The 22339-nt window shown below is 52.4% G+C and overlaps 1 protein-coding gene across 1 annotated transcript in view; it reads right to left on the bottom strand.

The window, feature by feature from the left end:
* The window catches only part of TRIO (trio Rho guanine nucleotide exchange factor), a 5246815-nt gene that overhangs the window by 3372813 nt on the left and 1851663 nt on the right, over nucleotides 1–22339 (bottom strand). The window lies entirely within an intron of this gene.

Below are 22339 nucleotides of genomic sequence, written 5' to 3'. Positions count from 1 at the left end.
TCACAGCAGAGCTGAGACCCGTGGAGGCGACGAGAGACGTGGGACCGGCCATCTTGGAAAGCCAGCGAATTGCTTTCCGTGCAACTTCTGAGGCACCCTCGAAGTTGTGCATTGGGGATTGAGAAGCCCTAGCCCCGAGCACCAACTGCACCGAAGATCAGCCCTCCACACTCCACAAGTTCTGCGTGGGGCCCTTCTGCATTTTCCTGCTCGACGCGTCTGTCCGGTCACTTGCCCGTTGGCTAGTGGCCTCTGTGACAACGAACCTTTGAATTTAAAATGCTGGTCTGGTTGCTCGAGACTGGCCCCTGCTTCCCTGAAAAGGAGAAGCTCATCAGACCGTGCTGGTCTGATCAAGAAGCCATCTTCGATTCCTGCGTGGGTTGCCTTTGCCAAGGCTTGTTGACTCCAATCCGGAAGCCGACACCGCCGACAGCGAGAGCCTTCGTGGGACAGTCCGTATCCAGCTCCTGGTCATCGTCGACACCTCCTGGTCCACGTGGCTGCAGAGACAAGCTTCACGACATCGCCTGGTTCCTTCCTGGTTCCTTCCTGGTCACTGGCTAGTGACCCAGAATCTGTCCCCTCTGCTTTCAGGTACTCTTCATCCTCGATCCACCCGGACACTTCTCTCCTGGTCGCCTGCAGCATCTTTCTCCAAGGCTCCATAGGAATCAGCGACGAAACCCGACACTTTGACACCTATGCACCCGCTTTCTGTGGGTGAGGTAACGTGAGTATTTCGGTACTCATGTGGGTATTGACTATCCTAGTGTCCTAGTTTCAAGTAGCTTATCCCTAGACCATCTGGAAGTGTCCTAAAAGAACTATTTTCCAATTCTTTCGTTCCCATTCCAATTCTATGGTAACTTGCGTGCGTGTAAAGACACTGCACGCGCATCCCGTGGGCCTCCTGCTCCCAATCCTTTGGTAGTACAGTGTAGCCCCAGCGATTCTCCAGGCCCTAGGCTTTTCCTTTGTTCGTGACGTGGTTCTTATACCACTATTTTAGTATATGGTTCAAAGTGCCCCTCGGGCATTACTGTATTTTATGCAACTTATTGTATTTTAATTAAGTATCTTGTTATGTGCTGGTGCCTATGACCACATAAAGAGTTCATAGGATTGTGTTAGAAATAAATACATATATATTTTGTTATACAACCTGTGTGGTGTCCTTTCACTTGGTATTAAAGGGGTTACATATGGTAAAACAGCTGGCTTCACATGCCCTCTTGAGGTTAGCCTAAGACTGCTTTGTCCATGCTACCACTAGGATAGCTGGTCTATAAGGTTGACTTTACAACCATCACCATAAGGGTTGTTTGGACTGGTGCAAGGTGCTCACTAGAATAGTGAACATCATATACCAGGCCAACTTTTCACAGTTTGCTTTTAAGAAGGCTTCAGGAAAAACCCTGGGCTCCGATGGGCTGCCGGCAGAAATTTACACTGCCCTTGCCAATGCTTTGGCCCCTAGACTGGAGTCCCTGTATGCTGAATCGCTGCGCCTGGGATCTCTGCATGAGTCGGCTAGAGACACGCTGGTGATTTCACTCCCCAAATCTAAAGCCCTGAGCATGTCTACGTCAGCATTATGCCCCTTATGTTAAGGATTATGTTACTTATCCTGTAAGTACCTGTTCTTGGCATGTAGAGCTGTAGATTCACATGCTTTGCATACTCCTGCCATCTAGTGTTGGGTCTGGATGTTTGCGACTTGTTTTTATTTGAAGAAGTATTTTCCAGTCACAAAGTAAGGTGACTCATCCTTTCGATGATATTGCGCATGGGCATCAACTCCACTGTTAGATTGTTTTCCTGCAAAAGGGTGAGAATGGAGTAAGTATGTGTAGTATAGGGATGTCTATGCGTATGTAACATAAGTAATAAGAACTACAACCACCACAGGTATCCTGGGAGAAGAGAGGGTGCATGTGAATCTACAGCTCTATATGCCAAGAACAGATGCTTACAGGTTAAGTCACAAACTGTTTGAGGCATGTGTGCTATAGATACACAGGCTTTGCATAGACTGTATAACAGTATCCTCCCGAAGCGGCTGCTAACCAGTGGGTGTTGCAGTTGTTTAAAAAAGTGTTTATAGCACTGCTCGTCTTACATTAGCGTGTTGACATACGAATACATCCACACAATAATGTTTGGTAAATGTGTGTGGAGTAGAACATGTAGCTGAATTATATATGTAATCTATGGGAATGTTACCTAAAGAGGTCAGAGATGCTCCTATTTTGCGAGTAGAATGTGCTCTGGGAGAAATAGCTAAAGTTCTTTTTTTTTTTTCAAAACCAAGTTTATTGAGCATAGAAGTATCAAGAATGTGGTATCTCCACACACCAAGATCACCACAACAGTATCAATGTAACGATGACATAGACAGTAAAGGATGAAGCAAAAGCCAAATAAGCTCAGTTTTAGAAATGCCCCAGCAGCCTACTCTAGCCCCCAACTACACCCCCCCCGTACCCAACACTCCCCCCCACCACACGTGTACAAAAGAGCAGCAAAAAAAGGAAATGCACAAAGAATAAGCAGGTAGAACGCAACCAGGGCTTTGCCGCATCAGGCCAGAAATGTCACTGTGATCAAATGTCCTCCTCCTGCTCCGCCGGGGGGTCCAAGGACAGGCCACGGTAGTCGGCCCACCGCTTCCAAATCTTGAAATGTTTGCGCGGGCAGCCCCGCGCCTCGAAGACCGGCTTTTCCAGGCCCATGAAATAATCTAGCCCAGCCTTCCATGCAGACAGGGGGGGGGCCCTCACAGATTTCCATGCCCGAGCCAGGTCGCGTTTGGCCACAACCAGCCCCAAGAGCAACAGGTGACGCCTATATATGTTGCCCCCTACCCCTTCCATAATATGCAGCAGGCCCAGCCGGTGGGTACGAGGAAGATCCCAGCCCAGGACCTCAGCCAGGCAACTCCACACGCCCCTCCAGAATCCAGTCAGGCGACCACACGACCACACCGTATGTATCAGGGAGCCAGGCACTTCCCCACAGCGCAGGCATTCCGGTGACGCAATCATGCCAGCCTTCCACAGACGCTCACGCGTATAATAAGCACGGTGCAAGTATTTGAATTGGATCAGGCGGAGCCGAACCGCCACGGCGGTGCCGCGCGGGGATTCCAGCGCCTCCCTCCAATCGTCTTCATCAAGGGCACCCACGTCCACCTCCCACGCCTCCCGAAGGGAACGGAGAGTGGAGGAGCAGTGGATAACAAGTGTCTGATAAATCCTAGAGACTTTCTTGTCTCCCAAGTCTCCCATAAACACTTTTGCCTCAATTGGGCTGAACTCTGGCAGGGAGTCGAGGCCGGCAATGCTCGGGGCGAGGGCATGCCGCAGCTGGAGGTAGCGGAAGAACTGGGACTGAGGCATCTGGAACTCCGCACGGAGTTCCTCGAAGGACTTGAGGGTGGCACCGGACATGACCTGGCCCAATTGTGTAACTCCAATAGCCTCCCAGCCCTCAAACCCAGCCAAGGCCGCCAGTTCCGGAAGCAGGCCATTGTGCCACAGTGGCGTTTCAGCTGTTAATTTGCCCCACCAACTCATGCGGCGCAGGGATTGCCGCCACACCGTAAAGACCACTTTAGTGACCGACGGCAATCCACGGCGTATGCAAGCTGAATAAAGAATAGTGTGAAGCGTGCGATCTCCCATGAGCAGTCGTTCCAGGGCATATGCCGGGTCCCCTCTGTCTCCATACCACCATTCATTGAGGACAAGTAGGTGAGACGCTTGGTAATAGGAGAGGAGGTCCGAGGTGGCCAAGCCACCACAGTACGTGGACAGAAAGCACGTCCTCAAGGCCACTCTGGCTGCACCACCATCCCACAGGAAGCGGCCCAGCACCGAGTTAACCTGGCGGAACCACTCCATGCCAATGGGGTGTGGGAAGTTTTGGAGTTGGTAGAGCAACCGCGGCAGCGCCACCATCTTAAAGATGGCCGACCTCCCAAAGATTGTGAGCGGCATTCTGGACCAAGTTTTAACATCTGACTGGACCCGTTCCCACACCGGCAAGACACCACGTGCCCAGGCCACGGCCCGCGAGTCCGAGAGGAAGACGCCTAGATATTTTAGGCCATCTGTCGCCACACGCAATTCGGCAGCCCAAGGGTCAGCAACTACTCCGCCACCCAAAACCCACAGGGTCGATTTGTTCAGATTAAGGTGGAGCCCCGAGACCTCGCCAAACCCCCGCATGATCTCCAAAACCCGGGGACCCGAGCGCCGTAGATCAGTGAGGAATAGAAGAACATCATCTGCATACAGTGCAATCCTATCCGCCAGGTCATTGTTCCAGACAAAGCCACGTAGTCGGGCGTCCGTTCGTATCCGTGACGCCAGGGGCTCCATGGCGAGGGCAAATAGGTAGGGGGATAGCGGGCAACCCTGTCGAGTACCACGACCGATGCGGAAGCGTCCAGAGACAGCGCCGGCCACGCGGACCGAAGCCGTAACATTAGTGTAGAGGAGACGAATATACGACAGGAAGACAGGCCCTAGATTAAGGCGGGCTAACAAGGTGAACAAATACGCCCAACTGACCGAATCGAAGGCTCGGTCCATGTCCGCAAGAAGGAGTGCCGCCTGTTCATCTCTAGTGCCCATGGCGTCAACCGCCGCCTGCGCCCGTCGGATATTATGCCGGGTGGCCCTGTGCGGCATGAATCCGGCCTGGTCAGGGTGGACCAGGTCAGCAATGTGAGGCAAAAGGCGGTTCGCCAGGGCCTTCGCCAAGATCTTGGCCTCGATGTTGAGGAGGGAGATCGGCCTGTAAGAGTCGTGTCGGTCCGGCACCCTGCCCGGCTTCAAGAATACCACTATCTCGGCATGACGCCAGTCTGATGGCAACTCGCCCCGAGCCCGTGCCGCCTCCAGGGCGCTGCGAAAGTGGGGTCCCAGCTGGACGTGGAACTTTTTGTAAAATTCACTAGGATAACCGCTCGGGCCGGGCGCCTTGTCAGTGTTCAATTGGCCCAGGGCCTCCCCGAGTTCCTCAGATGTAAGCGGGGCCTCCAAGGCGGTTCTGGTCTCGTCGGGGACTGCCTGCGGGAGCAGGTCATCCAGGTATGAGGCAATCTCGTCCACCATCAAAGGATCACGAGGAGCGTATTGCGCCTCGTAATAACGGGCAAAGCTAGCCGCCAGCAAATCTGGGTCGGTCATGACCGAGCCATCGTCCGCCGTGAGACCAGGCAGCACTAGGGGCTGGAAAGTCGCCTGGCACAGCCTATGCAACATGGTGCAGGACTTGTCGCCCCACTGGTACACCCTGCTGCGCGTGGCGAGCCACGCCAGTCGGGCCTCCTCGTACAGGACTGAGGCATACATCTGTTGGGCCTGCAGGAGCTGTCTCACGACGCCCTCATCCCCCCCGAGCCGACCACGCTGCTCCAGCTCCTCAACGCGGGCCGCGGCAGTCACAATGGCCTCTCGATGTTTTCGCCGAGCCGCCACACACCAAGCTATATCAACGCCCCGGAGCGTAGGCTTCAGCGCCTCCCACACAACCAGTGCGTCGACATCCCCCACCAAATTCTCGCGCCAGAAGTGGTCAATCGCCTCGCGTAAATGGGTCACATACTCCGGCCGCTGCAGCTGCCAGGAGGACATACGCCAGCGAAAAGGTTGTCGTTTAGAGGGGAGGGTCATGGTAGCTAGGACAGGGGAATGATCCGAGAGGCCTCTGGGGAGTATCACGGCATCCCTGACGCGACTCAGGCAGGCACCCGGCACAAACAAATAATCCAGTCTCGAAAAGGACCCATGCACCGCCGACACATACGTGAATGCACGCACCGCAGGGTGAAAATGCCGCCAAACATCAATCCAGCCCAGACCACTCACAGTCGCACACAATCTGGTGGGAGCAGCCGCGGGGGGGAGGGGTCAGACACAACAGGAGCTCGTCTCAGGCGATCCAGGCCCACATCCATAACCTCGTTCCAATCGCCCCCCACCATGGTCAGAACCTCCGGAATCTCGTCCCACAGCGTGAACAGCCGCTCGGACAAGGCCCACTGCAGGGGGGGAGGGGCGTACACACTACCAAAAACCACTGGCTCGGAACCCAGCAGGCCCTTGATAAAGACATACCGGCCCTGAGGATCAATCCATTGTTTCTCATGAACATACGCCACCCTACGGTGTACCAGTATGGCCACCCCCGCGACCCCCTCGTGAAGCCTGCATGATAAACCTGTTGATATCCAAACCTCTGGAGGCTAAGGGCCTTAGAACCCAGCATGTGAGTCTCCTGGAGCAGAAGCACATCCACCATCTCCCTCTTCCCCCATCGCAGCACAGCCCCACGCTTGATTTTATCCAGGATACCCCTCACATTTCATGTCACAACCCGCAGAGTCTTTTGAGGAGACATAGTCACAGTATCAGCCATTATCATCACAAAGTCCAGAATCTGGCCCTCCGTCCCACCCTGGCGCAACCCGCAAATCAACAAAAAGCAAAGCCTCAGACACGTGTGGTTCCAACCCCCAGCCCATACACTCAGCAACCCCCCCCCAACCCTGAACTCCCCCAACATTAGCAACACAAGAGCCACCCCCCACACCCCACACCCACCACCCCAATACCTCAGAGAACTTTGAAGTATCTGTCGCGGCATGGAGAGACCCGGGTCCAAAACAGAGGACCCCGGGCCCGCCATACCAATGGATCCCAACAACCCAACCATGGCACACACACACCACCCCCCCCAACAACACTCACATCCGTGAGGGTCTGAGGCCCACTAACAGTACTCCCCGAGCCCCACAGTGTCCCCATGAAAACAACTGGAGTCCTCACATGGGAACCGACCGGCATACAAAAGACAGAATAGAACAGTCTCACCAGCCAAAGTAGGGCAACTCAACGTTCAGCAAAAAGAATCTAGTCCCAGCACTGTTCAGCTGCCCGCATCGGAGTGCTCAGAGTCCCTGGCACCACCCGACTGCGATGCACTGGCGGAGGCCGACCTCTTCTTAGAGCGAGACCTCCGACGGCGGCCCTTCCTGTTCGGGCGATCCGTCCGCTCTGGTGACGACCCCTGGGACCTGCCCGGGTCCAGTCCCGGCTGGGGGTGCGGCCGGAGTCGCACCGCTTCGTCGGTCCAGCGGAACACCTCCTCCGGTGAATCAAAGAAATGGGTCCGGGACTGATACACAACCCGCAGGCGGGCCGGATACAGGAGAGAGTATTGGAGCTTGAGTCCCCTCAGCTTAGCCTTAGCGTCCATGAAGGATTGTCTCTGCTGCTGCACCATCTTCGTGTAGTCCGGGAAAATCATGATGGTATGATTCTCGAAGGCGAGCGAGCCCTTGTTCCTCGCCTCCCGCAGGATAACATCCCGGTCATGGTAATTGAGCAGCCGGGCGATGACTGGCCGTGGGCACTCACCCTCCGGCGGCCGCTGGGTCAGAGCCCTGTGGGCCCTCTCGATCACGAAGCACGTAGACAGTGCCCCTTCGGGGAGCCAGCCCTCTAGCCACTGGGTCAAGAACCTCTCCATGTTGTCCTTCTCGCACCGCTCCGGAAAGCCGATGAAGCGGAGGTTGTTCCTCCGCGCGCGCCCTTCGGCATCCTCCACGCGGGCCGCCAGTGTCTTTTGAACTCCCTCCACCTCCGCCAATCGTTTCTTCAGGGCCCCAATGTCACCCTCGGTCGCTGTGATGCGGGTCTCAGCCCCGGTGATCCGCTCCACTGCGTTGCGGAGGTCCTGGCGTAGGAGCGTGACATCCGCCCCGACCGCCCCAATCTTGGCATCAGGCATGTCCCGGGACTGGGTGATGGCCGCCAGTATAGCTGCATTGTCCGGCCCGGGGCCACCGCTGCCACCGGCCGCCCCAGAACCGCCACTCGGCCCGGTGAATTTGTCGATGGGGCCATGTTTAGGCGGGCCACCTCCTCTATCCCTGGTCATGGCACACGCCGGGCAGGGCGGACACCACCCCAGGACCGTTGGGCACTGTCTCAAGTCTTGGAGGGAACGGCAGCGATGAAGTCACAAAGGAGAAGGCGGGCTGGTCGGCGCAGATCTGGTGTCGCGAAAATCGAGGTCCCGGCTTCACCCAAGCGGGACAGGCCTCACCCACACTCGTCGCCACGAGCGGCCGTCCAAAGCTCAGAAAGAAGCTGCGGCTCCGCGATCCGTGGGCAGCCGCAGCCAGCGGGCCGAGCCAAGAGCTGTGCAGCGGATGCCACCACCGTCCGCCAGTCCGTCGCCGGCCACCTCGGAGCTCAAGGACCCCAGTCTCCAGCCGGTCACGAGGCCTCGCAGTGTCGTCGCCCCGCTCTGGTCACACAGGGGAAGGGTCGTCCTCTCGTAGAGTAGGAGCTAGTGGCGCCGTCCTGATCTCCTGGCTATCGCAGCTGTAAAGTTGAGCCAAGGGCGGCGCAGCGGATGCCACCCACACCCGCCAGATCGCAACCGCCACCAGGCGTCGCGAAACTCGAGGACCCCGGTCTCCGGCCGGTCACCAGGCCGCACGTCGCCGTCGCCTCCCTTCGATCACAGGAAGGGAAGAAATGCAGGATCGACACACCAAAGTAGACAGGAGACTTCGCCAGATCGATGCCAACCACTGGGTATCAACAGTGGGCTCGGGGGCCAGGATAAATGATCGAATTAAGTCCGGGCCGGCGGGAGCTCTACAAGGCTGCGACCGCCATCTTCGCCCGCCAAGCCACGCCCCCAGCTAAAGTTCTTTTAGTTTTAACATAGCAAGTCTGAATACATTTAACAATCCATCTAGAAATACCTGATTTAGAGATAGGATTTCCTTTATGAGGTGGAGCACAGAAAAAGTTTTGTTCTGCGAAAATCTTTCACCCTATCAACATACTATAATATTGCTCTTTTGACATCAAGTGTATGTAGAGCTCGGGGGGCGTGGCTAGCCGAGCAGCGAGATGGCCGCTCTGTGAGTGAGCTCCGCCGGCTACGTTCTTTAATCCTGCACTAATCCTTCTCCAGGTCTGTGCGGACCCCCGTTGTCTCTGGGAATCGACAACGGACACCCAGTGGATCCTGCTGCCGGAGTTTGGTGCGCATAGCTAACTGGATCGCGGAGCTGACACCACTTGCGGGTTTGCCGACCTGCGCGCCTGCTACGATCCTCGGCTGCGGAGCTGGAACCTGGGCGTTGCAGGCTACTACAGACCGCGGCTTTTGAGGCCTCTGGAGATCCTGCGGACAGGAGCGCGAGACCCTGACATCTGCGGTGCCGCTGCTTCGGCACACTTCGGTGAGTCCCTGCTGCGTCGGGGAAGAGGACCGGGACGCAGCCGACCAGAAGGGCGCAGGAGGCAGGCGATCCCCCTCCTTGGCGGTAAATTTTGTTGAGACTCTGGCGACGGGTCGGCCATATTCCTGGGACTGGCGCATGCTGATCGGCGCTGCCGGGACCCGGCCGGGGAGCTGTGCCTAGCCTTGTGCAGCAACCACCTACATTAAGTGGGGTGAGGAGAAGATCTGCGGGGGGGGGGGTAGAGGACTACCGAAACCCCTCACGAACACACCATTCTATCGGAGTGGTGCTTCTGGCCTTCGGTACCGGGGTTGGACCGCTGTTTGCACCTACGTGGCCCGAGGAGACCGGGTGCCTGAAATTGAAACCCCTGCCCCTGGCTTCGGAGGTTTCTTGAGCCGGACTCGGCGCTGCGGGGCTATACTGCCGAGATTAACGCTCCCGCCATTTTGAGGCTTGCGAGTATTCTGGGCTGCACATTGCTAGAGGCGTGGGCCTTGTGGGGCTGCGCAACTGTGGCCTGGGAGAACGGTCTGTAAACCTGCACCCCCCGGAATTTGCCCATACTGCTTAGGCACCGCACCAGATAGTACGCATAAAGCCTACTTGCTAGAGCTGTTTGTACAAGACACTCGTTGCCACGTCATCGCCACTAACATGGGGAAAAACGAGGCTAGGCAGCCCAAAATAAGCTTTGACAACAAGCGGCTTTCAAAGCACCCAGCAACTGAGACGGACGGGGGAGAGTCGTCGTCGCAAGGAGCACCGGCGGACATAGACTTTGGGGCGCTTATTATGGAAGTAAGGTCCAGCTTGAAAAGTATTGATACCAAACTAGACGCCATGTCCTCACAGCTGGAGTCAGTGAAGACCAAAGTGGGCGCTCATGAAACTAGGCTGGATTGCTTAGAAAACAGGCAAACTGAATGCTGTGAATTCCAACAGCAGGCCAAGAAGCATATCACGACTCTGGAGAGAGAGCTGGACAACTTGCGTGCTAAATCGGATGATTTGGAAGCGCGTTCCCGTAGGTCTAATGTTTGTATTACGGGTATTCCGGAGACGGCAAACACTGGCAAGATGGAGGTGTTTGTGACAGACCTATTACACGAACTCTTCGACCCGGCCCTATCGTCAGTCTTCAAGGTCGAGAGGGCGCACAGGTCACTTGGGAAAAAACCACCGTTGGGTGCACCACCTCGTCCAATCATTGCTAAACTGCTCAATTACCAAGACAGAGATCTCATCCTGAGACTGGCAAGGGAGAAGGGTAAGATCACGCATAAAGGAAACAACATCTCCTTTTACCCGGACTTCACCCCCCTGGTGCAAGCGGCCCGTAAGGAATTTCTGCCGGCTAAGAAACTGTTGCTGCAAGCTAGTGTACAATATTCCCTGTTATATCCGGCGAAACTGAAGGTGCTCCACGACAACGCCACACACTTCTTCACAGATGCGAAGTCCGCGCTCAAGTTTGCTAAACACGTCAGCGGCCCAGGGGCCAGAAGAAAATCGCCCAGACTGGAAGATACTGCTGAGAAACTCAGTGATAATGACTAGGTGAGCTGCCGCAGCAGGCTCTGAGACACTACATGCCTGCTTCATTCACGTCTTGAATCGGTGCTCGGAGGCCCCCCGCACCAACTGCTGTTATACCTGAACTGGGAGCGAGAGGGGTAAGAAACTGCGGTGTCTCCACATACCCAGCTGTGGTTGCTTGTGCCCTGGTACCTATGTGAGTGTTGCCGAGGTGGGGTTAGTCGACCCTGGGACGGGGGTACCGTTGGGACCAAGGAGCCTTATTCCCGAATGTAGCCACCCCGCTAACACGGGGGTGTAAGCTGGGTGCACCACGCCCCCATGGGGTGTCTCCCATTGTTTCTGATGTTGGTTTTATATCACGCTATGCTTGTCTTTCTATGGGGTATGTCACAACCTGATTGGGGGGTTGGTGAGGGAGGTGGGAGGTGGGGGGAGTTTGAGGGGTTGTTGTTTTTAGTTGCGAAATGGTGCATTGTGGACTATCTTATATTTTCCTTTTTGCGCAAGGGGTCAATGTGTGTAATGTGTGCGGGGCCTGGCGAATCTGGGGGGTGGGACCTGTTGGGGACTTTGCTGCGTCTACAGTACTTCCGATATGGGGGGGGTTAAGCTGTGGACCGGGAACATTAGGGGCCTTGGAGACTACAAGAAAGCCCGATTGATGCATGGTATGCTGGCCAGGCATAATGTGGACATTTGTTTTTTGCAAGAGACTCACATCAATACAATCCCTTCGCCCAGATTGAAGAATTCCAGATGGTCAACTGTGTATTCTGCCATTTATTCTAACTATGCGAGAGGGGTGGCTATACTTGTACGCAGGGGGCTGGATTGGCGGGAACACGCTTGCGTGCAGGATAAGGATGGGAGATATGTTATATTACATGGTTCCTTGCAGGGGCGACCGATCGTGCTGACTGCCATTTACGGTCCAAATGTGGATGATCCAGACTTCTTTAGGAATATCTGGGCGCAAATTGCATTGCTTGATTGCCAATCGGTTGTTATAGGGGGCGATTTTAATGTTGTGCTGAATGATGACATGGATCGGAGAGGTGTGAGTAGACCAACGCATGCTAGAGCGCGTCAGGCTGTCCTTGATGTAATGGGAGAGGGGTTGGTTTCTGATGTGTGGAGAGTTCGGCATCCTGGGGAGAAAGTGGGGACCTGTTTCACATGCCATAAGTCTGCTTGGTCCAGATTGGACTTCTGGCTAGTGTCGCCTGAGGTGGCGACGTGGGTGACGGGAGTCGACATCCAGGCTAGATCACTATCGGACCATGCCCGTGTATGTTGGAGTTGTGCCTGCCCGATGCTATTCACAGGGCGTTCACGTGGCGTCTGCCCCTACACGCTCTCACGGACCCAGTATTTGTTGAGGAAATCAGGGAGGATATCCTCAAATATTTTGCAGAGAATGTAGGTTCCGTTTCATGGGAGGCCATTGATTGGGACGCCTTTAAGGCGGTGATCAGGGGCCAGTGCATAGCGCGACAGGCGGGAGTGCTACGAACCATCCGTAGAACACTAGCCCAGTTGGAACGGGAACTGAGGGATCTAGATGCAACCTTTAGCCGTGACCAGACCTTGGAGATTGCTGGCAATTTAAAAACCAAGCTACTTGCCTTTAATGAGGAGGCGGAGCGCGAGGTGAGATTCCTGGGGAGACAGGCCGAGGCCCGCAGATATGGGGAGGGGGACAGGCCCAGCAGGACCCTCGCTAGGTTGATAGCTCCTCGTACACAGACGCATTACATACACACCATTCACGACAAAGAGGGGTCCCTGGTTATCGGCCAAGAAGCTGTATTACACGCCTTCACTGACTTTTACACGTCCCTCTACACTTCCAGACAACCCAGGGTCCCAGCCTCTCTGGAGGGCTTTCTTGATTCTATCGCCCTAGTTTGGTTTAATGATAACCACAGACAGTACATGGACCTCCCTGTAACCGTTCAAGATATCGTTCAGGTAATCAAGAGCATGCTGGCCAACAAAGCCCCTGGCCCTGACGGCCTGACAACGACCTTTTACAAAACATATGCAGAGGAACTGGCGCCGAAACTGCATTCTGTGTTCGTTGAGGCCCTTGAATTGAACTCCCTTCCAGACTCCATGCGTGAAGCCTTAATTATTACACTATTGAAGCCTGACAAAGACGAACTGTTCCTGGACTCCTATAGGCCCCTCTCCCTGATTAATGGGGATGCTAAGATTTATGCCAAGGTCATTGCGGACAAACTACAGCCGATGTTGCCAATCATCGCACTCCCTGACCAGTCCGGGTTTATCCCTGGCCGTGCCACATCGCACAACCTCAGGACCATCTTCTCTATCCTACATTACTTACACCCCTCTGTTCAAGCGGCGGTGGTGTTCCTGGACGCCACCAAAGCGTTTGACTCTTTGGAGTGGCCCTATTTGTTTATAATTTTGGAAAGGATGGGATTCAGTCGTAATTTCATAACTCTGATCAAGCTACTGTATAACGCGCCCAGGGCTAGGGTGAGTGTGAATGGCCTTGTTTCCAAACCCTTTGCTGTCTCTAGAGGAACCAGACAGGGGTGCCCACTGTCCCCTCTCCTTTTTAGGTCTCGTAGCGAAAACACAGCGCGTCAGCGCTGTGTCTCGCTAGAGATCTTTTGTTAGCGACTGTGCTTCCCAGGAGACAGTCCCGGCCGCGCGCATCCTTGGAGCCGATTTGAAACGGGAACGCGCGCTGTGGCCAGGCGCTGTCTCCTGGGAAGCTCAAGCACCACATGCGCATACATACACACAAGCGCCCATGCACGCACGCACATACATACATACAGAGACACCCCCCCCTGACACATACACACACGCGCGCACACACACAAGTGCACCGAGGCCCCCCCCTCCCCCGCCGTCACCGTCGCACACATACATACACACACGAGCATACACGCACACACACACACACACACACACACACAAGTGCACCAAGCACCCCCAGCCTTTGGAACTTACCTGGCCAATGTCGGGGACTCTTCTCTCAGCACGCGGCGCCCAACCTCCTGCTAGCGCGGCCCCGGGGCTCCACACCGCTCACAGGAGCCCCGGGGCGCGAGACGCATTGACATCGCCTGCCTCCTCTTCCGGTCTGGACGTGGCCCCGCCCCCGTCACAGGCGACCGTGCCTGACTTCCGGGGTGGCCTCGGCGGGATTCCGGGGTGTACGGAGACGTTTTCTGTGAACTCGGCTCGCGAGCAGCTGCCAATCAAGAGAGAATTTAGCAGAGAGGCGCAAACTTGCATTGCCTCATTAGGGCCGACAGGCCGCCGAGCCCGCGCCGGCCGCACGCTTTGTGTAATTTGCGGGAAGGAGGGAGCGGGGATGGCCGGGAAGGAGGACAAGAAAGGGAGGAAAGCGCCGGGCCCTGGGGGAGGCTGCGGAGTGGTTAGCGCGCACAGAGGGCCCTGATTGGAAGCGCTGGGCATTATCAACCCAGTATTTCTGGCCCGGGATGTCAGCGTAAAGGGCCATTAAAAGAAACACCGGATTTAATTGGAGGCGCGCGCTGTGGGCCCAAGTGAGGCGAGGAGGCCTCGCCCCTTGCGCCTTGAACACGGGATTCCTGACTTTATCTTCAGGTGCCCCTTGAAAAGTGGGGTGGGAGACCCCACGACCTCCGGACAGGGGGTCTGGAACAGCGGGCAGAGTGGAGTGCTACACTGCAGCGATCAGTGTTACATCACTGAAGGCATGGGGTTATTAAACACCCAAGTGCGACACAATTAGGTAAGCGCTATATAAATACAATCAGAAAGCGCAAGTGTCCCCATGAGCCACGCCCATTCCACAGGAGAGAGCTATGGGTGACGTATGCAGCCGTGCTGCACTTTGGCGGTAGCCTCGGCAAAGGGGCAAAGGGCGAGCAGGCGGCACATCTTAATTTAATTTACCCTCCCTTTGCAACGCCCTCCCTCTTGCAAAATTGGGTTTCTAGTGTTTCCTTAATGTAATATGAGTTTGGTGCTTTTGCTGCCCAGTATAAACCGCCGGTTCTTTGTCAACATGTTTCATGTCAGGATTTTTAAATCTCTATGTGTGAACCAGATTACAACAGCATCGAGCAGGAGAACAACTTTGAAAGAACATTTTCGGTCATAAGAGTATGTATGTATTCCTAATTTTAGTTAAAAAATGATAAAGTAACCGTTTAATAAACACCCCTGTCGCTTTTGTATGCTCATAGCATGAAGTCCTCCTGAAGGACAAATCCTCATACAGTAATATTTGGAGCTTACAAATGACGCGCCTGTCATTAGTATGTGCCATAAAGATAGGTTCTCACTTCAACCCTGCATCAAGACAAAGTGTATGTGGAATTAGCGTCACAAACACAGCGCTATCTGTGTAGAGTGTGTTATCTATTTCTCTACACACTAGAGGTAAAGCCCAAAGGCATTCTAAACACACCTTCGAGATCCTGCTGCGTGTTAGCGTGTTAAAGGTAGACTATCATGACACCCCGGTGCAACTTCTTTAAAACAAGCATTTGCAATGCAATAGGTCTCGCATTAGGAAAGTTTGAGCTATTGGTATTGTAAATGACACATTTTTTATTTATGTGTTGGTTTTGAAAGTCAAGAAATTAATAACTTTGTCATTTACAAAGCCAATAGTCATAACTTTCACAAATGTGACACCTATAGCATTTGTAATGCAATATGTGTTGTATTTACGTGACTTAGATATATTGATATTACAAATAACAATTGTTTTTTTTTTTATAATTAACACTTAAATTAAAGTAGGGAGTGCGTTCCATCCGGTTAAAGATATGTCCGTGACGTCGGCCTTCGCAATCTGTGGGTGGGTGGCTGCACCTGTGTAACTTCTTAGAAGCCGCTGTCAGCGTGCGCGCGTAAAGCGTAATCTGGGAAGCGGAAGTGGTATCACGTTCAGTGCTGCGTCTTCCAAGCAGAATACTTGCTGCTACATGCAGAAAGGAGCCGATGCATTTCTCTTCTGGGGAACAGGGGGTGAAGTCCTCCGTGCCAGCTGTGAATTTATCACAATGTCACATTCTCCTACGTATTTCTAATTTATGTTGTGCAACATCTTAGTTGGTTGTCATATCGCAGGATTTCATGTCTGGCAGGCTCAAAGAAGCCCTGACTTTTTGGCCAGCGGCCATTTCATGCGGAAACGTGTAAAGCTGCACGATAGTATGCAAAGTTAGACTTGCAAGCTGAAGAATGCAAAAATGCAAATGCCTAGAAGCCAGGGCTGTCTTAATCTTAAGGGGCTACAAATGAAATGGGACCACTTGGAATCTGATTGCATTTTGACATGTGTGGTTTTAATTTTCCCATACTTAACACGTTTTTAAAAATGCAAACAAAAAGTGGTGAATAAAGATGTTGTAGGACTGTTCCAGTGCTTCATTGGTAATTAAAAGAAAAACGAAGGTCCCCAAAATTCTTTTGAGGCTTGAATAAGAAGCAATTGCCTCAAGTTACCGCCTCCGCTGGAGGACCCAAACACCTCTGCTAAATGAGGAACTACAAGAGAGATCAAACCCAGAGTTACCCATTTCCTGGTAATTCTTCATTTCTTGGTGGACTTTCAGGATCCAACTTGTAATGGGCTTGTTTATCCCCACCACTGCCTGTATGCCTAGCCCAGGTATCGGTAACACCCCAGAGCTGCCTATAAATGCTTTTTTCTAACTCTTGAGGGAGAACTTCAGCTGGGGTGGGGAGTGGGGTCGGGTCGAAAATCTAGGCCATTTAGCAGGCCACTCATAATGAGAGCTTAAGAAATGAGGAATTCCCACAGGAATCAGTGAATCTGGGTGTCTTTTCCATGGTAAATTCTCATTTTGGTTGGACTTTCACCAGGCTTGTTGGCTCCTTTTAGCAACTCAAAACTCTGTGTGACATAAAAACGTGATTCAAATGAAGCCGGTACCGGCCCCATAGGAATTAAGAGGCCTCTTATACTAAGGACCTTTGTTTGGAGTCTGCCACCCTTGAATGTAGCAGTCATAGCAGACAATAAAAACCACAACGGAGGTTTTCAGTATTTATAGGGTGTGGTAATTACTCAGGGACACCAGCACTTCACTCGGGGACACCACCACACCACTCTGGGTCACCACCACATCACTCAGGGGCACCACTCGGGGACACCACCACATCACTCGGGACACCACCACATCACTCGGGGACACGACCCACTTCACCCTTCCACCAACTCAATTACAATAACTTTTATTTAAGTATTAAAAAAATGAAAAACCATTGTTATTTGTAATATCAATACATCTAAGTCATGTAAATACAACTCATATTGCATTACAAATGCTATAGGCGTCACATTTGCAAATGTTATAGCTATTGGCATTGTCATACACAATGCCAATAACTCAAACTTTAATGCTGCGAGACCTATTGCATTGCAAATGCTTGTTGCTATTGCAATGGAGCCGCTTGCGGCTAGGATACGACAACACCACACTGCGAGGGGAATTGGGTTCAGCTCCCGGAGTTTACTGATTTCGTTATATGCAGACGATGTCACCTTGTATATCGTCAACCCCAAGGATAACATGAACCTGTTGCTCCGTGAATTCGTGCGGTTTGAGGGCCTGGCTGGAGTGTCCATAAATTGGTCTAAGTCTGTTGCGTTCCCCCTTACTGATGGGACCAGTCAGCCGTCACCAGACTACCCCCTACGTTGGGAAACTGACGCTGTTAAATATCTGGGGATCTGGGTCAGTCGGGATATGCAAGAGTTGTGGTCTCTTAACTTTGGTAGAACGGTGGACTGGCTGGAGAGGAAGATCGAGGTCTGGAACAAGCTACCCCTGTCCCTGGTTGCGAGGATAGCATTGGCGAAAATGGTGGTTCTCCCCAAATTCCTGTATTTGTTCGTAAATGTTCCGCTGCCCATGACGGCGCACTTTCACGCGCGTGTCCGCTCTCTGCTATTGAATCTAGTGTGGGCCGGGGGACAGGCGAGGGTTTCCTGGGACCTGCTCACGCTCCCGCTACGGCAGGGTGGCCTCGGAGCTCCCGACTTGAAGCTATACTCCCTATGCGCGCAGGCGCAATTTCTGCATTTCTGGGCCTTTCCCACCCCTTACCAACCACATGTGGCGGTGGAGCTAGCCGTTGTTGCCCCGTTGCCACTGCGCGTGGCGCTCTATGGTAAAGTCACACACCCATCGAAGGAGGTTGACACCGTGGAGATGATTCGCTGGTCTTGGCGCGAATTGCAAAATAGAGCGGGACTCTCCTTGCTTTATGCGCCAGCTATCCCCCTACGGGGAAACCCGATGTTACCTTGCTTGAGTGCCAGGGGTGACACCCTCATAATCCGCGGGAAGAGACTGCATACCTTCGCTGATATATATCCCGGTGGCACTTTTGGGGAGTTGAACGCGGGTGAGGACGACCAGCCTGAATCCTTTGCGGACGCGCTGCTATACCATTCCCTTAGGGAATCCTGTAGGAAGTTGGGGCCCCAATTCCCAGAGGAGCCGCCGACACTGGATGCCCGTCAGAATCTGCTTTCGAGACCCTCCCCCAAAAAACTAGTGTCAAGAGTGTACAACTGCATGCAAGAGCAAGCCCCAATACCTGCAGCTACGGCCAAGCAGGCTTGGGCTGCCGACCTGGTCGACCCTTTGACAGACGAAATGTGGGAATACTGCTGTAAGCAGCTCACGGCGCTGTCTCCGAATTATCGATTGCGGCTCATCCACTTCAAATTTTTACACCGGTACTATCGCACACTGGTGCTGCTGCACCGCATGGGCGTCCGCACGGATGCATCTTGCTGGAAATGTGGAGGGGTGGATGCGTCCTTTCTTCATGTGGCATGGAGCTGCCCTAAGCTGGATGAGTACTGGTCGGACGTCTTCACTGCCATTAACCAAATCCTACACAGGACTGACGCACCATCACCGCTTCTGGGCTTGTTGGGATATGTCAAGGACACAGAACCTTGTGATAGGAAACTAAATGCACTACTCCTCCTCTATGCCAAACGAAAAATATCACTACACTGGGGCCGGAGAGTTCTTCCCTCGTTCACAGAGTGGGTTAGGGATGGGACATATGGGCATGCACAGCTGACTCATTATTGGGAGACGATGCCCACCGCCTCCAGGCCAAACGATATATGGGAACCCTTCCTACAATGGACTAGGGAGCGTGCGGGCTCGGACGCTTCTGGTGGTTCACCTGACGTAGGTGTTTCGGATGATATGGGATGAGAGATTTGAAAATGTGGACGTGTTGTTGCTGATCTGGTGTTCCGTGCCGGTGCAGGTTTGCCTTGGGGCTGAGGTACGTCCCAGTCCTGATGTCCTAATGGATTCCTACATGCTGCATAACCTGGCCACCTCCGTCTCCCTTAAGGCCACATGACCCTGTGGATCACCCTGCTTCGGCTTCCCCCTCCGCCCCCTCCTCCCCCCCCCCTACCCCCCCCCTCTATCTCCGCGGTGGAGACTTGGCGCCCGCCACGCCACAACCCCTACCACTGATTGACATTCGTTGACAGCTGCCCAGCGCAAGAGCGCACAGCCCTATGTATGAGTGAGGTACTGTGTGGTTGGTATTATGTAACTGCACCGATGTTTGTTGTTCTTGATTTTCTTTTGTTTGTTGGGGCAGGTTGGGTGAAAACAGTGCTGGTAGACGTATCCTTTCAATCTGCCGTTTCAGCAGGTTGTGGCCTGTTGCTCGCTCCGTGGCAGCCTTGTAACCTTCAGGTCCATCTGATTGTCTACGGCGCTGAAAAAATGTAAGACCACTTAACATGCTAATGTTGCACTGCTCATGTACATGACTTTACTGTATTGTATGCTCTTCCTGGGGGTTCCGCAGCCCGCTGGGTTGTGTCCCCCCGACTGCTTTACTACTTGTCGTGAAATGTGAACTTCATGGCGGCCTGCCTCCGGGTTGTTGGCGTGACGCAGTGTAACTTTTATCTCTCTTTTTGCATAATAAATGTCTTGCACCAAAAAAAAAAAAAAAGTGTATGTAGAGCTCTTTCTGATAATAAATAAGTTTGAGGGAAGAACACCGGTAATTCAACTGATTGGTTAATATGAAAAGCAGAGAACACTTTTGGAAGGAATTTTGGGTTTGTACAAAGAACCACCCTATCTTTATGAAGTTGAAAGAACGGTTCTTTTAAAGGTTAATGCCTGTAGCTCCCCAACCTGTTTTACTGATGTGATAGCAATTAGAAAGGTAATCTTCCAGGAAAGAAATTGTAATGAATAATTGTGTAATGATTCAAAAGGTGAACCCATAGGCCTTGTGAGAACAATGTTATGGTTCCAGAGAGGTGCAGGTGGGTACCTTGTGTGGTATTAGTCTTATAAGACCTTCCATAAAGGCTTTAGTTATTGAAACCTTGAATAAGGATAAATGTTGTCTATTTTGAAGTTAAGCAGCTACTCCTGCACAATGTAGTTAAATAGATGTATAGGCCACGCCTGCTCGTTGTAAATGCAAAAAATAACATATAATATTTTGTATAGATGCATCTAGTCGATCGATTGTGTTTTTATTCTAATATATAACAAACCTTTTCCACTTTACTGCATAGCATGTCCTAGTGGTAGATTTTCTTGCTTCTTCATGAGTTCTCTTACAATTTGGTGGTTGGTTTAGGTATCCAAATTCTATGATTTCAGGAGCCAAATCGCTAAGTTGAGCTCCTTCGGTTTGGATGTCTGATTTCTCCATCGTTCTGTGTGAGAAGGTTTGAATTGAGGTGAAGCTTCTGGTGTTGGACGACTGACAGTTCTAGTAACAAGGTGAACCATGGCTGATGAGCCCATGTTGGAGCCACTAGAATTAATGTGAGACGTCTGCCTGAGCTTCCCAACTAGAATTGGAAGGAGAGGTGGAAAAGCTTAAGCAAATTTCCCTGACCAGTTCATCCACAGGGCATTGCCTTTGGATAGAGGTTGTGGGAACCTGGTGGCGAAGTCTGGGCACTTTGAGATCTCTGCTGTCGCAAACAGATCTATTTGTGGAACCCCCCATTTCTGGAAGTAGGAATGGAGAACTTGGGGTTTAAGTTCTGTTAGACCTGGCACCATGGGCGTGGTTCTCCCTTCAATTTTTGCTATTGTCTCCTCTGTTTTTGCTGGTATTAGATGCTCTGGGTGCTGTGCCACTGCCAGCTTGGGGAAAATCATCGCTGCAGCTCGTTTGCGACATTTTGCTTGTTTTGCTACGAAATCCAGGTACTTTGTAAGCAAAAGGGTCGCAGAGACCCCTGCCTTGAACTGAACCCCTATTTGAACACTTTGAAATCTTTTCCCAGCTTTTCAAGAGTACCCCCTCCGCCCCCTTTTCAGTATTGTGGCTTTTTAACGTTATTGGTCTTGTGTCTATATATAAAGATACTTATTTTTCTATAACTACTTGTGCGGTGTCCCTTTGTAGTGTCCTTCACTGTGTTACTGTGTATGATCATAAATGCTTTACACACTGCCTCTGAGATAAGCCTAGCTGCTTGTGCTACGTTACCACCGGGTTGAGCAGGAGTTATCAAAGGGTGTAGCCCCCTTACTCTGACTTAGGAAGAAGGGTCCCTACTTGGACTGTGGCCAGCCACTGCCAACAAGAGACCCCCATTTCTAACATTGGTGGTCAGCGGTGAGGATCTGGACTTGCATTTGTGATCACATACAGTAATTATAGTGTACACTACTAGTGAGTGCAGACCATAACGCAACCACAGATATTTTTGAGATTTTTGAGATTTTTGATTGATATCGCTAGTTATTTCTACAATGGGCAAGCCTAGATCCAATGCCTCAGAGGATCTCTCCTGGGAAAAAAAGAGAATAGATACCTACAATGCCAAGCAGCTCAAGTATTTTTGCAAAAGATTCACAGTCCCTATCACAGGCCTCACTAAGAGGGAGGAGTTTTACAAAGCCCTGAAGACCTGGCTAGAAGCCAGGGATGCCCCTAAGAATGTGGGTGAGCCTGGGGAGGAGGGAGAGAATACAGGAGAGTAGCAGGTGGAAGTAGTAGATTTGGTAGGTAGTTAAGCGCTTTCTAGCCCGGGCCCTAGTGTGTCCTCAAAGGGCCTATCTCCAGAACAGATGGAGGACAGGGAGAGAGATAGGCAGCATAACATGGAGATGGCTAAGCTCAAGATGGAGAGTCAGAGGGACCTAGAGAACAAGAAGTTAGAGGTTGAGATAATGAAGATGAAAATTGAACATGATAGAGTATTGAGGGAGTTGGAGATTAAGGTAAAGAGTGTAGAAATCTCCCCCTCTGGTGGCAGCATACCTGTAGTGCATACTGAGAGTAGAGTGTATATACCCAAAGATGTTAAGGATTTTCATAAGAGTGAAGATATTGGACAGTGGTTTGCAGCATATGAATTAGCCATGGTGTCCCACCGGGTCCCTGAGAAGGATTGGGGAGCTGGGTTGTGGGGGCGGTTTGTTAGTGAGGGGAGGGGAGGGATACCTTGTTGAACCTACCCCAGGAAAGTAGAAT

This window comes from Lissotriton vulgaris, chromosome 4_1, assembly GCF_964263255.1.
Source record: "Lissotriton vulgaris chromosome 4_1, aLisVul1.2, whole genome shotgun sequence".
NCBI classification, from domain to species: Eukaryota; Metazoa; Chordata; class Amphibia; order Caudata; family Salamandridae; genus Lissotriton; species Lissotriton vulgaris.
This window is presented reverse-complemented; position numbering and strand designations above follow the sequence as displayed.